The following is a 13,336-nucleotide window of genomic DNA, read 5'->3' as shown; positions in this document are numbered from 1 at the left end:
CTGCTAAATTTGGACCACAGCGTCCAGACATGCAGCCACTGATACTAAACAAGCATTTTCCCACAAGGGAGAAAAAGGTGAGCGGGGGGGCAAAATAGATGCTTTGGTTTCTACGCTTCTCAGTCGCATTGCTCTCGTATCAAGACTATCTCCATTTTGCGTTTGCCAACACCACCACCCCTCCCTCTTCCTTTCCCTCCATCTCCTTCTCGGCTGGTCTCGAGTCTACAGACACCGGAGCCATTGTGCGAGCCTGAAGGGCTTTTTCGCTCTGATGTGATATGAACCCAAGCCGGTTAGCTGCACAGGACACAAACCAAACAGCCTGAGATAGATCAACATGCTCAAGAGTGTGTGTGTGTGTGTGTGTGTGTGTTTGTGTGTGTGAAAAAGAGAGAAAGTTACTTAAGAGATACTAACCTGACTCTCATGCATATTCCTTTCCCAGTACGTGTGTATGCATGGTCTGAGTGTGAGTTTGCACATTACGTATTTATATTTAAACATTATGTACTGTAAGTGTTCTTGGTGAACCATGCAACACTACATAAGCACTCGTTTAACTCATTCCTTATTAGAATGGTCATGCTCTGCGTTTGATTTCCACATCCTGATGATTATCACAGTTGATTCCCGTTCACAACATACAGACTGACATCTGGAAATGTTTACAGCACACGCATATACAGTCTCAGAAGTAAGGGTACCAAAATGTACTTTTCCTTGTCACTGGTGTGGTATCATCAAGGGGATATCTTCTGTATCATTAGTCTGTATCATTTACTTTTAAAACTAATTTAAGGACCACTGATTGAATTTAAAGCTTTAAAAAGATAAATACTAAAGTTACCTTTATTTCTGAGAGTGTACACAGGATGTTCGGGCATTGTTAAAAGTTCTCCTGTCACAAAAGCCAGTTCATTTGGATATAGATAGATACAATAATACAAAATGGAAGTAGCTTGTTTCACTTTGTGTCAAATTTGAGCTAGTAAAAAAAACAAAGGTGCATGTTGTGGTCACTTTCTTCTGGGGGGAAAAATTAACAAGCTGGAAACTCTAATGCAGACGTCACAGCGAGCTTCTGTTTCATTATTTTCTTAACGTTGCTTGCTACTCACAGATATAATAAACAAACTAGCTGCCTAATGTTTCCAGACTTAATTGCTACATCACACCATGTTTAGCCAAAATGGCATGATTTTTGCTCCACCTTGGCAAAGTGTAACACAAAACAACAAAAATCAACATGCAGTTTAAATTCTGTGCCACCTGGGTTACTATACGAACCCAAAGTGTGAAATCTGTGTGTGTATGCATGGAATGAGCCTATGCAATACACACCTGTGTGAAGATATAATGTCTAGTTCATTCAGAAAAAGTGGTAAAGTGTGTGTGTGTGTGTGTGTCAGAGAGAGAGAGAGAGAGAGAGAGAGAATGCAAACAAATTAGTGTTAAAGCTGGAAAACCTTAAAGGTTCATGAGGGTTAAAACTGATCACGTTTACTGTGGCACTTTTGGGAGAGCAGATCTCCATTTCTGTATTAATTCAGTCTTTCTTTCATTCCTTCGTTCATTATCCATTTACTCATTTCATTCAGCCATTCGTGAGCATTATAAATGGGATCGATGTAAACCTTTTAACTCCTTCCCATTTTCTCCCTCCTCATCTTTCTCCCTTTCTTTTTTTTTTTTTCCTCTTTCCCTCCTCCCGTGGCCCTGTGCTCCCTCTTTAGATTATACACCGTGCACCGAATTCACTGGCGTTTTTTTTTTTTTTTTCTTTTTTTTTTTTCTTTAGCGTCAAGTCAGCTCTCCCCAGAAGACTTGGCAGTAATTGGGCCGCTTAATTTATTTACCGTGCGCAGTTCACAGCACATTAGAGAACGGAGATAATTGAACAAGAATTGTCAAGTGTCTTCTGATATCAGGCACATTACAGAAGGGAGCGCGCCTAAGAAAAAAAACCCTCCATTTCCATGCAACCATTGTTTATAGTAATTAAGTACACAGATTTATTCCTTGGTCGCCTTCCAAGCTTATGGCAAGCGCCATTGTTGTCCTCTATTAATATGTAATCAGTAAATAGTTTAATTTTCTAATCTGCAGTTGGAGAATTCGCTTTCTAACAACTCTTAATTACGGTGGTGCCCTAATGATGCGAGCTTGGGCAGACTCGGCGCTCGGGGCTCTCGCTGAGGCTCACGCTTAATGAACTCGTTATTCCTTCACCAGAGGGAGAAGTGTCCTTCACATGGAGAAAAATTAATAATAATAAAATAAAATAAATATGCATAAATCAACACCGCCAATATACTCATTCGATTTATCATCACGTCTCAGTGTTTGTCATTCTAATATTTTTTCTAATGAACACATCAAGTTTGAATGGATTGAAGAGTGATGGGGGGAGAAAAGGTCTATTCACTCTCAGAATGGTCAATCTGTCGCACCACAATATGTTTCAGTGTTGCATGGAAATTTTTAGTGCGGCGTTATCAGCGGCACTTTTGATATTCGCCCGGCTTTTCGAACGCATCTGCTCAACATCCATCTCTATTTATGCATTCATGCACACATATGATTTTCAAATCGCCTTATAACCCAGCACAATGGACACAATTATGAAAATAATGGCTTCTAAAGGCAGTCTGCGAAGCTCACACCTACCGAGCGCTTGATAAGACAGATAACAAAAAGCAGGCAGAATGGGAAAAGGACGAGTTTTAGCTGAGATTAACATATGTTTAAAAATTGCACTCGAGCCTGATAAGACTGACACAGGTTTTATTGCACTCTAATCCCTCTCGTTTTTTTTCCCCTCCGTTCATCTCAGTCACAGATATTCATACAAGACGGATATCGTCGGCTCAGTGTAGTGTAAGGACAAACCGTCTCATAATAATGCACCTGTTTTCACGTCAGAATTTTTCCTCTGTTTTTTGCTTATTCTCAGCTTTCACACACATTTATATGAGTTTGTTGTTTGTCTCTCCACTCAGATTTAATTGTTGTTGGCTTTCATTTTGGGTGTTTAATCGGCCATGCAGAAATAATTGAGCATGTGTGTGCGTTTTGTGTCTAAACTTCAGTTTTTGGTGTGTGTGTGTGTGTGTGTGTGGTGCCACTAATATCCAGCTCCTTTAGTTTTGCAGAAGATTTAAGCTCGACTACGTGAGCAGCATGGAGATTCGGCCTCCGAGCTCGGGCAACACAAACAGCCCGCGCAGCTTTAAGTATATTATCAGGCGAGTTCTTTCAGAAACGTATTGCTTAAAGAAGCTTAACATTAATTATTGTAACTTTGGGAAGATTACATCCACAGCGGCCGTGTAAGCGGTGGCGTACTCCTCTTGACCTCCTATGCAAGAGCTTAAAGACACAAGAATGGCATTTCCCCGCAGCATTAATGGGATAACCGGTATAATCTTTCAACAGTAAGAGTGGAAAAAAGTGTTTAGAATGTAATACCTGTCATTCTGAGGAAGAGGATGTCTCTGGGAATCAACACACACACGTTTATGCTGTGCCATTGTTGCAAACTCTCTCTTTCTCGCTCTGTCTCTTGCTTATGCTCTCTGGACTTGGTACCTTGTCCACTCTAATTTCAAAGACCAAAGACTTCATTTAGCCTCCCCGCCAAGCATGCGCGCCGAGCGGCAGTAAGTAAGCCTGGAGACAAACGCAGGAATTTGCCTCATAAAGCCGGCTCTTTTGGAGCGGCCGCAAAGGCCAGAGCCAGATCAGGAGGTGACCAGCTCTTCAGATTTAATGCCGGATTTTGCTGTGTCCCCCCAACAAACAAAAAACTTCAAAGGGTGGTTAACATCAGAATGATCAATTTTCAGCTGGGGTGTGTTTACAGTCTTTACTTTATTTTGGTCTCCTTATTGCATCCTATTTATTTTTATATCTAAGGAAGGTCAACTTAGTGACTCCTTGCTCGTCACTGTAACTCATTGCTGTTGTGTGCAGATTATTAAAGAAAGTTATAAGAATCTGGGCCCACTAGTGGCTTATTGAAGCCTGTGGGTGAACAGAGTGAGGGAGAAGGAGCTCAACTCTGAGAGTCAGGTCAACGAAGGACTAAAGAACAAGCCTCTCATTGGTCTTGCGCCACCTTTAAGGCTGTTTGTCAATCGTAATAGCGAGAGCACAATTCCGTTAGTTAAGTTGCACTGACTTTGCACTCCAACATCCCCCCATTCCCACACCATCTTCGGCTCCCCCCAAGTGAGGACGGGTTTTTTCTTCTTTCTCCTTTCGGTCTGGTGTCAGCCTTTCAAACATTCTTTAACAGTTGGATGAAAGGGGATTTTTAGGAAGATTAGGGAACGGGATCCTCCAGGCATTGTCTGAAAATCTTAAGATAAAACGCGCGCGGTGGATGGAGCCAGTGGGAGGGGTGTGGGGGTGGGGAGGGTTTTGTCGCTTGCTGCAGATAGGCTTCTCATTCCAAGATATGTAATATAGATTTATTTATTGTTTTATAACTGTATGGAAATTATGACGAGTCTCTGTTGTCCCTCCCCTTCACTTCTTTCTCAGTTTCTCTCTATTCTCCTCACTCACAACCACAGTGTTCAGTGGCTACTCTTGCTTTTTTAAATTGTTGGTGTGAAGTTTAGTTAAATGGCGCACCACGCACGGCATAGCGGACAGCTTGTGATAGGCCCGATTAGCATTTTCAAAAGGCGCCACAACGACGGCGCTTATTATAATCTCTCTTTTATTGAAGCATCTCGAAGGCCTTTTCATCAATCCAGTAGCACTCAGCCAAAGCTTCAAGTGTCTCGGCCTGCAAAAGCTGCTATGATGCGGAGAAGCAGCCAAAAACACACTAATCCTGCCTCGTGTACGATTGCATTGTAGCACTGCATGTTTTCGGTCTTTATTGTCAACGTATGGAAGGTTTATTTTTCCTTTTTTCACTTGTTTGCAGTTTGACATCAGTCCTGATAGTTACCATGAATCAGTTAAATGATAGCTTTGCTCTCTCAATCTGGACTGAAATCGACAAATTAAGGTCTTAGCAAACCAGTTTGGGTGCGTAGAGCCCCATTTGCGTAATTGATCATTATTTGGTTAACAAATCGTCCACTGACGACATAATTGAATTTTAGCCATGCAGTCCATTAACAGACCTTTTCATATGGTAACCGATTAAGACACACTTTACAATTAAGTGTAATGACACGGGAGGAGGGGGGCTGGCCTGTAATTAGGGCTTTCATGTGCTAACAGGCCCTGCTATGCTAGCCCAGTTGTTGTTCATTTGCCTTTGTATGGGGCCTGCACATTCCTGGTGCTCGAATTCGAAAGCCAAACCAGCTTATTTCATCTAATGGAAACGACAATTTAAACGCCATTGTCCTGCCGTTAGGGAGTGATGAAGAGATAGCTGGGGAATTGAGTCCTGTACTTACAGTAGGGGAGGGGACTCATTATCAGTTTGTCCTTAAGCAAACCTGACAGAGAGAGGGAGAGAGAAAGAGGGAGGGGGTGTGAGGGGGAGAAAAGAAAACGGCAGAATCCACAATGCAGATATGGAAAGCAGGGCTAATAGTGTTAGCACATCCATTACTCGCTCGGTTTAATTCATTAAGCGGACAGGGCGGTGACTGTACTGGCCTTGTTGAAATGCGTGCAATATGACACTGCTCAAATTTGTTCTAGCACATAGCCTGGGGCCTGGGGGTAGAGGAGAGACACTGGGGGTCCTAATGCAGGGGGAGGGGCAACTTATCAAATAGGAACTGCGGGGAGTGGCAATACACACGCTGACAGTGTGGCACCTCTATACTCACTTATCTTATTTTTCTCTCTTCTCTTTACACCGGCGCTGTCTCTCTCTCTCTCTCTCCCTCTCTCTCTCTCTCTCTCTCTCTCTCTGACTATCTTCCTCTCACTCCCCTTGTAGCCAAAGTCATCTGGAGTCTTTTTCCTCATTTTACATCAATGTGTTTAGGATCCTTCATCGTCATTTTACAGCAATGTGTTTAGGATCCAGGCAGCCTACAAGACCTCAACTATGTATGAAAATGTTCTTTGCAATGTTATGCTCAACAGTAGGAGACGATCAGACGTCTAAACCAATCTCACACTTTCTTTTCATCATCACCAGACAGCTCTGCATTCCTCACTCATGTTTTTAAAGGAATGCTCCTGCAAAAAAAAAAAAAAAAAAAATCTAATTTACACAGTTCCCTTCTCACCCCAAATGTAATCAATTAGCTAAGAAGTTTGGTACTTCTTCCTCTTCTTTTTCCCCTTCTGTCTTCATTTTACAGCTCTTCATTTTCTTCTTTCTCTTTCTCTTCTTCTTCTTCTTCTTCTTCTCCTCCTTCTCTTATATTTGTTATTCTTAAACTTTTTGGTCCTCTTCCTATATCCTCTTTTCCTCCTTTTTGTCATCCTGGTCATCTTTGTATCCTTCTTCCTCTTCCTCCTCTTCTTCTTGTTTCTCCTTTCCCCTCTTCCTTCTTCTTCCTCCACTGCCTTTTCCTTTTCTTCTTCCTGTTATTCTTCTTTTTCGATCACTTTGTCCTCTTCTTCTCTTCCTTGTTTTATCCTCTTTCATCACCTGTGTCTCATTAGTGTCCTACCACATAATATAGCTGAAATCCTGTGTGGTATTTTGTCAGTTATAGAAGTTAAAAGTCTTACTTCTTCATACTCGATATTACACCAGTAAATATGGCCTAACCTTGCTGTTACAAAATTGATTATCTGAAAATGACAGTCTGTAGCTTAGCCATGGTGCATAATGCAGATTTATAAAGTTTATCAATTGTAATTGGAAATATGTAATTTTCTTTGGTAAACCATTGATTTAATCATTATTTATTAATAGTAAACCACAGTTTGCTACTGTTGGCCTTTTGTTTGCTTTCTTTATGGCTGCCATCAGGTGTTACACAGGTATCATTGAGCTTTTCTTTCCACATTCGTGTATTGAACATAACTGCATATTCTGGATTATGTTAAATGCTTCTCTAAATGAAACTGTAGCAAATATGTGAGAATTTTCAGAGCTGTTAGTTAAGTGTAGGTTATACAGCCGAGGCGCTAATCCATCAAAGGAACCCTAATGAAGGAAATTACCGAGAGGGTGGAGCATCAGGACTCTGAGAGTGTCGTGCTAGTTTGTCAGCTCTGTAGGTGGGCATACATAGCTAAATTAATCTCTTTAGTGGGAGGAGTAAACATCTGTCCCGTTTAATGTCAAAATGTAAAATAAATAAATAAATAAAAATCTAGGGCAAATACTTCAAAAAAAAAAAAAAAAAAAAAAAACAGATCTCATAGTCATGTTAGAATTTTGGTTTTACATTCATTTACAGCCAAGGGTTGGCAGAAGTGGACTTGTTTACAGCAGCGTTCACGAGAGTCCAACTGAAACGGTTCCATTTGGCCGCGTCAGAGATTTCCTTCATGCAAACACAGATCCATATGCATGTCTTCCTTTTCCTGTCCTCAAGGAGTTTTGCTTTTCTACATGCACCCTACCCTTCACCCCCTCATGCCAACAGGCCTCTCCTCTGTCAACTAAGCAGCGCCTCAGATGGATGCATTGTGGCTCTATGCAAATCTATTTACATTGGAATAGCAGTAGTTTTTTTGGGCGGGGGGGAATGGGGTGCGATCCTAAACCCAGGCACCAGAGTTGGGGGAAAGAGAATACCCAAGGCCAACAAATAAATGAAAGTTTGCCCAAATCCGCCAGATAATGGCTACTGTGTTCCGACTAACCACAGTGGAGAGATAAACGCAGGGATTACTCGGGGGTTTTGCATCAGTTGCTTTCTGCTGGGTGGCCTCACTTGTCAAAAAGGAGATGAATGGAGGAAAAAGAAAAAAAATCATTTAACGCAAGAACATTCACATGGCACATTGAGAAAAGGAGTATGGCTAATTCCATCAAAGCTGGAGGAATCAAGTATTAATTTATTCTACCCCCCCTCCTCGCTGCTGTAGCTATTGTTGCTCAGAATGTTGATCACTTTGGTAACATGTGATCCAAGTCACTTTTGAAGCCAGCATAGCATTAAGCCAAAGATTTTTGCACCACCAAACTATTGACACTGACCACTTTGTAAGCCTTATTGGTTATAGTAGAAATCTGCAAATGAGCACTGCAGGGTCCTCCATTTTGGGTGAAGAAAATAGCTCTGCGTCCTGCAGTAAATATATCTTTACATATTAAACATCACATTAACAGAATTGACATCAACTATTAAAAAAAAGAAAAGCACTTAAATTCACCAAATCTATTCCAGACAAGCATAAGACATTATTCTTGAGTACTGAAGTGTTTATTCCCATAATGACCCTTCATTAGCATCTCTTATGTGTGTTTTTTTTCCCTCAAAAAACCATTACTTGCTAGAATGAATTCTAATAAGATCACTTCTGTCAAATGGTAGGATGTGGGAGAATTTTCAATCCAGAAGTATCTGATATCTATCACCAGTGAGAAATGATACTTGCTCATGTTTTTTTTTTTTTTTTTTTTTTACATTTTCTAGCGAGATTGCACTTGGTAGTCCTGGCGTAGCGCAATGTTAGCGAAAGTGTGGAGCGATGCTGAGATGTGCCGTTTGAATGGAGGGCTTTAAGGGGCAGCAGATTACGACTTGCATGGCGTTTCCTCGCTGCTTTGGGGGAAATGAGCTGTTGACATACTTCGAGGTCATCGTTCGAGATAGTGGGCCAACCACCAGGACGGGTCTGATAAACCCATCCATCTAGACCTTTATCCATTTCACTACAACTATGGAAGGCAGAAGCGAAATGGAGATGCAGACTGTTGGCACTGAGGGATTTTGTCCCCGCCTCTCTGATGAGGAGCTGCCAGAACAGCATGATTATTGGTGCAGGATTAGCTCTGTTTGCTAACAGACGGTGTGCTAGACGGCCATGTTGTTTGATTAAGCAGGGCATGTTGTTATTTGAAACCTTATGCTGCTGTTTTACAAAAAAAAACCTGTGAGATATTTTGTCAGGAATGCTGTCAGTCAAGGATAGTAGATATGTAAAGGATAAACCTCTTTAGGAAGTGTTATGTGGCCCAACTGTTCAAATCCCAAGGTTAATTATTTTCCTATAACAGAGTATCCTGAAGTGTTTATTCCTCTTATACCTCATACACCAATTTGCCAAGTGTAACGATTTAAAAATTTTATTTATTAAAGCATGACACCATATTTTTATCAGTTTATAGTTACATGTTTACATGTTGTGGACCATCCACTAACAAGTTAGCTCCTGTTATTACTTCCACTTATAAACAGTCAGTCATTCCCTCACTAGCCTCTCGTTTTTAATCTCTTTGTTAATAAGATTTAATTTAAAAAAAAAAAAAAAAAAAAAAATGCAACTTGTCGCATTACCAAGAAACTGGAAAGCGCAAAGACTGTCCTGTGGCAGAAAACTTGCTGACACTGGAGACTCCTTCTGTTAAATAATCATCTCCTTATATAAGACCATATCATCAATTATACATTATTCTTTGTTAAATAGCAACATATTTTATTTTATTTTATTTTATTTTTAGATTTAGATTTAGATTATGTGGAGCGTTCATCCAACATACAGTCCCTCTAAATTAGCTGTCACTATAGAAACGAGACAATATTTAAACGAGTGCATTAATATAAACGTGATTTGACTTACAGCTGGCATTACTGTCCAAGCTGCTGTTATGGAAAATTAATCAACACCTTCTGACCAGTCAGAATCAAGAATTCATCAGCTCTGTGGAATACGATTATTGTATCTTGGTGTGAATTAATCATAATGTAAATGCAAGGAAGGAATCGACATCATGTATGCATGGAGTCGTCATCTTACAATGTTTCGACTACGTTCCGTATTATTTAAAAAAATTCCTTATAATTCTCTTGTGTAACCCAGGGCTAGTGTAGCTCCCTGCTGTGAGGTAGACCCAGAGGAAAGACAAAAGCACAATGAAACGGAGAGCTTACCACCAACCGCTCGCGCTGGAGCTCTAGAGCAGGGCTGCTATACATCACGGCCTCTCCAATTCTGTCCCGATGCTAATGAGCCGGCTCTGATCTTTCCTCCGCTTCCCATGTTTTCAACATCTTCAAGGACCACATGGCGCTAGCAAAATAAAGACAACTAAATGAGAATTTTTAGCGCTTTTTGTGTCAGCCAGGCTCGGAGCCTTTCAGCCAGCGTCACTCATTTAATCTTCCCTCTGAGAAAGAAAGGAGAGGAAAATGGAAAAATGGGGGAAAAAAAGGTAAAATGTGCAACAAGGAGTTGGAGACGGTGTCACGGAGGGTGGGGGAGGTGGAGGGGTGGGAGTTTTGGGTATCGCTAACTTTCCTCTTTGGGGATGAGTTGAGAGTTAAATGATCTCTAAATTTCAAACATGTTCTGCTTTTAGTCTTGACAAAATAACTTTTCATACAAAATGGTGTATTTTCAAATACAATGGAACTTTTTTCTTTTTTTCTTCTTCTGCTCAATAATATCACTGACACATCACAGAGTCCACTTGAACAGTCCTAAACAAGGGCATGAGATAAAGGGTGAAAGAAGGTCCTGGTCCCCTGCTGGGGGTGGAACCTGAATTCTCTCTCTTTAACAGCAGCGTTCTCTAGAAAAGGCATTGGGAAGTACCTCGCATTAGCTCTGGAGATCACTAGTTAATAGGATGATGTCTTTTAGCTTTTGTTATGAGATTATTAACCCAGGATAGGTTGCCATTCTTATCCGAGCCACGACTTGGAGAGCCTGTTGAGCACGAGTGCCAAAACGCATTGTTCCTGGCTTCTTATTGTTCAGGCCCTTTTAATGAAACACCTTTTTTTTCTCCCGAGGGCTTCACCAGGTGATCTTTCTTGCACCGCTCTCTCATCTGCCACTCGTGTAATATTAATTACCTGAAGGGTCCTGCTTTTTTTTCCCAAAAGCCCTTGAGCTCAGGCTCTGTGTTTAATATAGGTCCAAAGTGGAGCGAAGAACGAAGTTATAGGAATAGTCGAAATAAGAATGAGAGCAGAAGAATGGGATCTGTTTGCCCCCAAACCCAAGAGGCTCATTTTAGAGACCTGTATTTTGGGTTGCTTTTGTAAGGACTCAGTTATTAGGTTAATTTTGGCCATGATTTTTTTTTTTGTAGCACATTTCAAGTCTGAGATTCACTGAGGTATTCAGTTCACCTGTTGGCTTGAACAGAAGGTATTAGCTTTGTATGTACTGTAAGTTTGTACATTTTTCAAACATTTCTGTATATTTCGGATGGTAAGTACATAGGTTTACACATTTGGATGAGTTCTAACAGTCAAACTTGCAAATGCTGTCATATTCTGTCTTTTTTAAGAACATTTCACCTTACGGTCGTCCTCATGCGTCATGTTTTCATTCAATTTCTTTTTCCAGTTTGTCCATCACTATGCATCACTTTAATATTTGAGCGAGAGTGACAAGAAGCGTAATAGTTGTTTTGTAACGTAAACTGTCTGTCCAGGCCGTGCGATAGTGGCCAGGGATTAAGGCGAAAGGTGCAGCCCCGGCTAGCCGATAGTCTGTCAGGCCGTGATAATGTTTATTGATTTTTTTTTTTAAATGCAGTTTAATAGAGTGGGGGGTCGCAGACATATTTGCAATCGCTGAAGGTTGACAGACAGAAGGAAAATTTACACTGCTTCTGCTTTCATACAAATCATGAGGACCACCATGTGACATGATGAACAAAATGAACATTTTAGCATAAATGGGGGAAAACAGAAAGAAATCTATTATCAGCTGGCTGTTTGTTTTACCCCTCGAGTGTGAGGCGTCTTGGCCGTTAGCTCAGGAATCAGGGCTGTTTGCAGAGTGGCTGTTTGCGTTCTCAGCAGTAAGGAGACAGACAAGTGTGACATATTAGAGGGAACCCTATCTTCAAACAATTACATGAATGACGGCGCGATAACGCTGTATGTATAGCTGCAGACTTTTCTCTCATTAAAAGCGACTTTGTCGATCCTGGTAGCTTCTCACCCCACAGTTTAAGAGCGCTTATGGTTATGAATTCTTTCCCTTAAGCCGCAAAGCAAGCAACGTTGGGCCAACAATACCAGTGGCAAATTGAAATCCTGCTCATGTAGGGGATTGGAGCTTTATTCAGGATTTTAAATACTTGTGTTCAGCAAGTGTTGATATGTCAGCATGGTAGAATCTATTGGAATTGCACTCATTCCAATATATCATCTGTCAAACAATCACAATATTGTCTTTTCTAATTTTGCAATATCAGTATCACAGAAACATGCCATATGCAAATGAGCACTCCAGGTGTTTTAATGAATTGCGGCGATTTTAAAAATTTTCATGGTCAAATTCATGCAGGTTAATCTTTAACCGAGACACACAGTCTGTTTTAATATATTGTTGGCATCTCACGATTGCAGTGTTTAGCTAATAAAATATATAATCTCAGTATGCTATATTTGTCAATTTTGTGAACCCATAGCTTGCAGCCCGGAACCTGAAACTTTCTGAGCTGCTAGAATAGCAATACTGATTAGTGGTAGTTTACGAATGGCAGTACTTTACTAACCACAGCACTAATTCTAACTACTGCTGCTATTTACACCTGAGCATTGAGCAACTAGAACACCAGGCTAGCAATTCTACAATTCTGTATTATGAACAGTAATATTATATTAGAATAGTAACAGTACTAATACTTAGTGTTAATGCTGTGGATCACTCGCAGCTTGGCTAGTGGAAGATGTTTTTCTTTTTTTTTCCCCCCACCACTTAACTCTTTAATAGTAATCCTGAGAACATTAGGATCATTCAGTGTTTTTTAAAGTCTAGATTATAAATATACTTTATTTTATTGATTTCATTAGTCTCTCAATCTTTTCTTTCTAAAGAACCTTGCTATGTAAATGAAAATTATTAATCATATCTGTATGACCAGTGCTACTTGGAAATGTTGACCACTAGTTTAACAACTGCTATACTCTACTACTGTACTAAAACTAATAGTACATTTGAATGCAAACACTAATAATAACGACAACTAATGATTCAACAGCTAATACTAATATTACTTATAATACTATTTATATTAATACTACATCGTATGCTATGTATTAGTATATAGTACTATAAAAATAGTAGTATACTACTATTATCTACACTATCGTTAATACTGCTATAGCTGTAATAATGAGTACTATTGTCTTCTAATAGTTTTTAATTTGTATATAGTATACTACTATCGTCACTATAATCATAATAATGTCATTACACTTTTGACTTTTAATAATTAGTATTTAATTATTATTAGTTTGTATTAGCTAGTATTTAA

At 40.0% G+C, this 13,336-nt stretch overlaps 1 protein-coding gene across 4 annotated transcripts in view; it reads left to right on the top strand.

The window, feature by feature from the left end:
* ehbp1 (EH domain binding protein 1) overlaps positions 1-13,336 on the top strand; it is a 157,285-nt gene that overhangs the window by 128,318 nt on the left and 15,631 nt on the right. The window lies entirely within an intron of this gene.

This window comes from Pangasianodon hypophthalmus, chromosome 10 (assembly GCF_027358585.1).
Source record: "Pangasianodon hypophthalmus isolate fPanHyp1 chromosome 10, fPanHyp1.pri, whole genome shotgun sequence".
NCBI classification, from domain to species: domain Eukaryota; kingdom Metazoa; phylum Chordata; class Actinopteri; order Siluriformes; family Pangasiidae; genus Pangasianodon; species Pangasianodon hypophthalmus.
The sequence above is the reverse complement of the archived record's forward strand: the minus strand, read 5'-3'. Positions and strand labels throughout refer to the sequence as shown.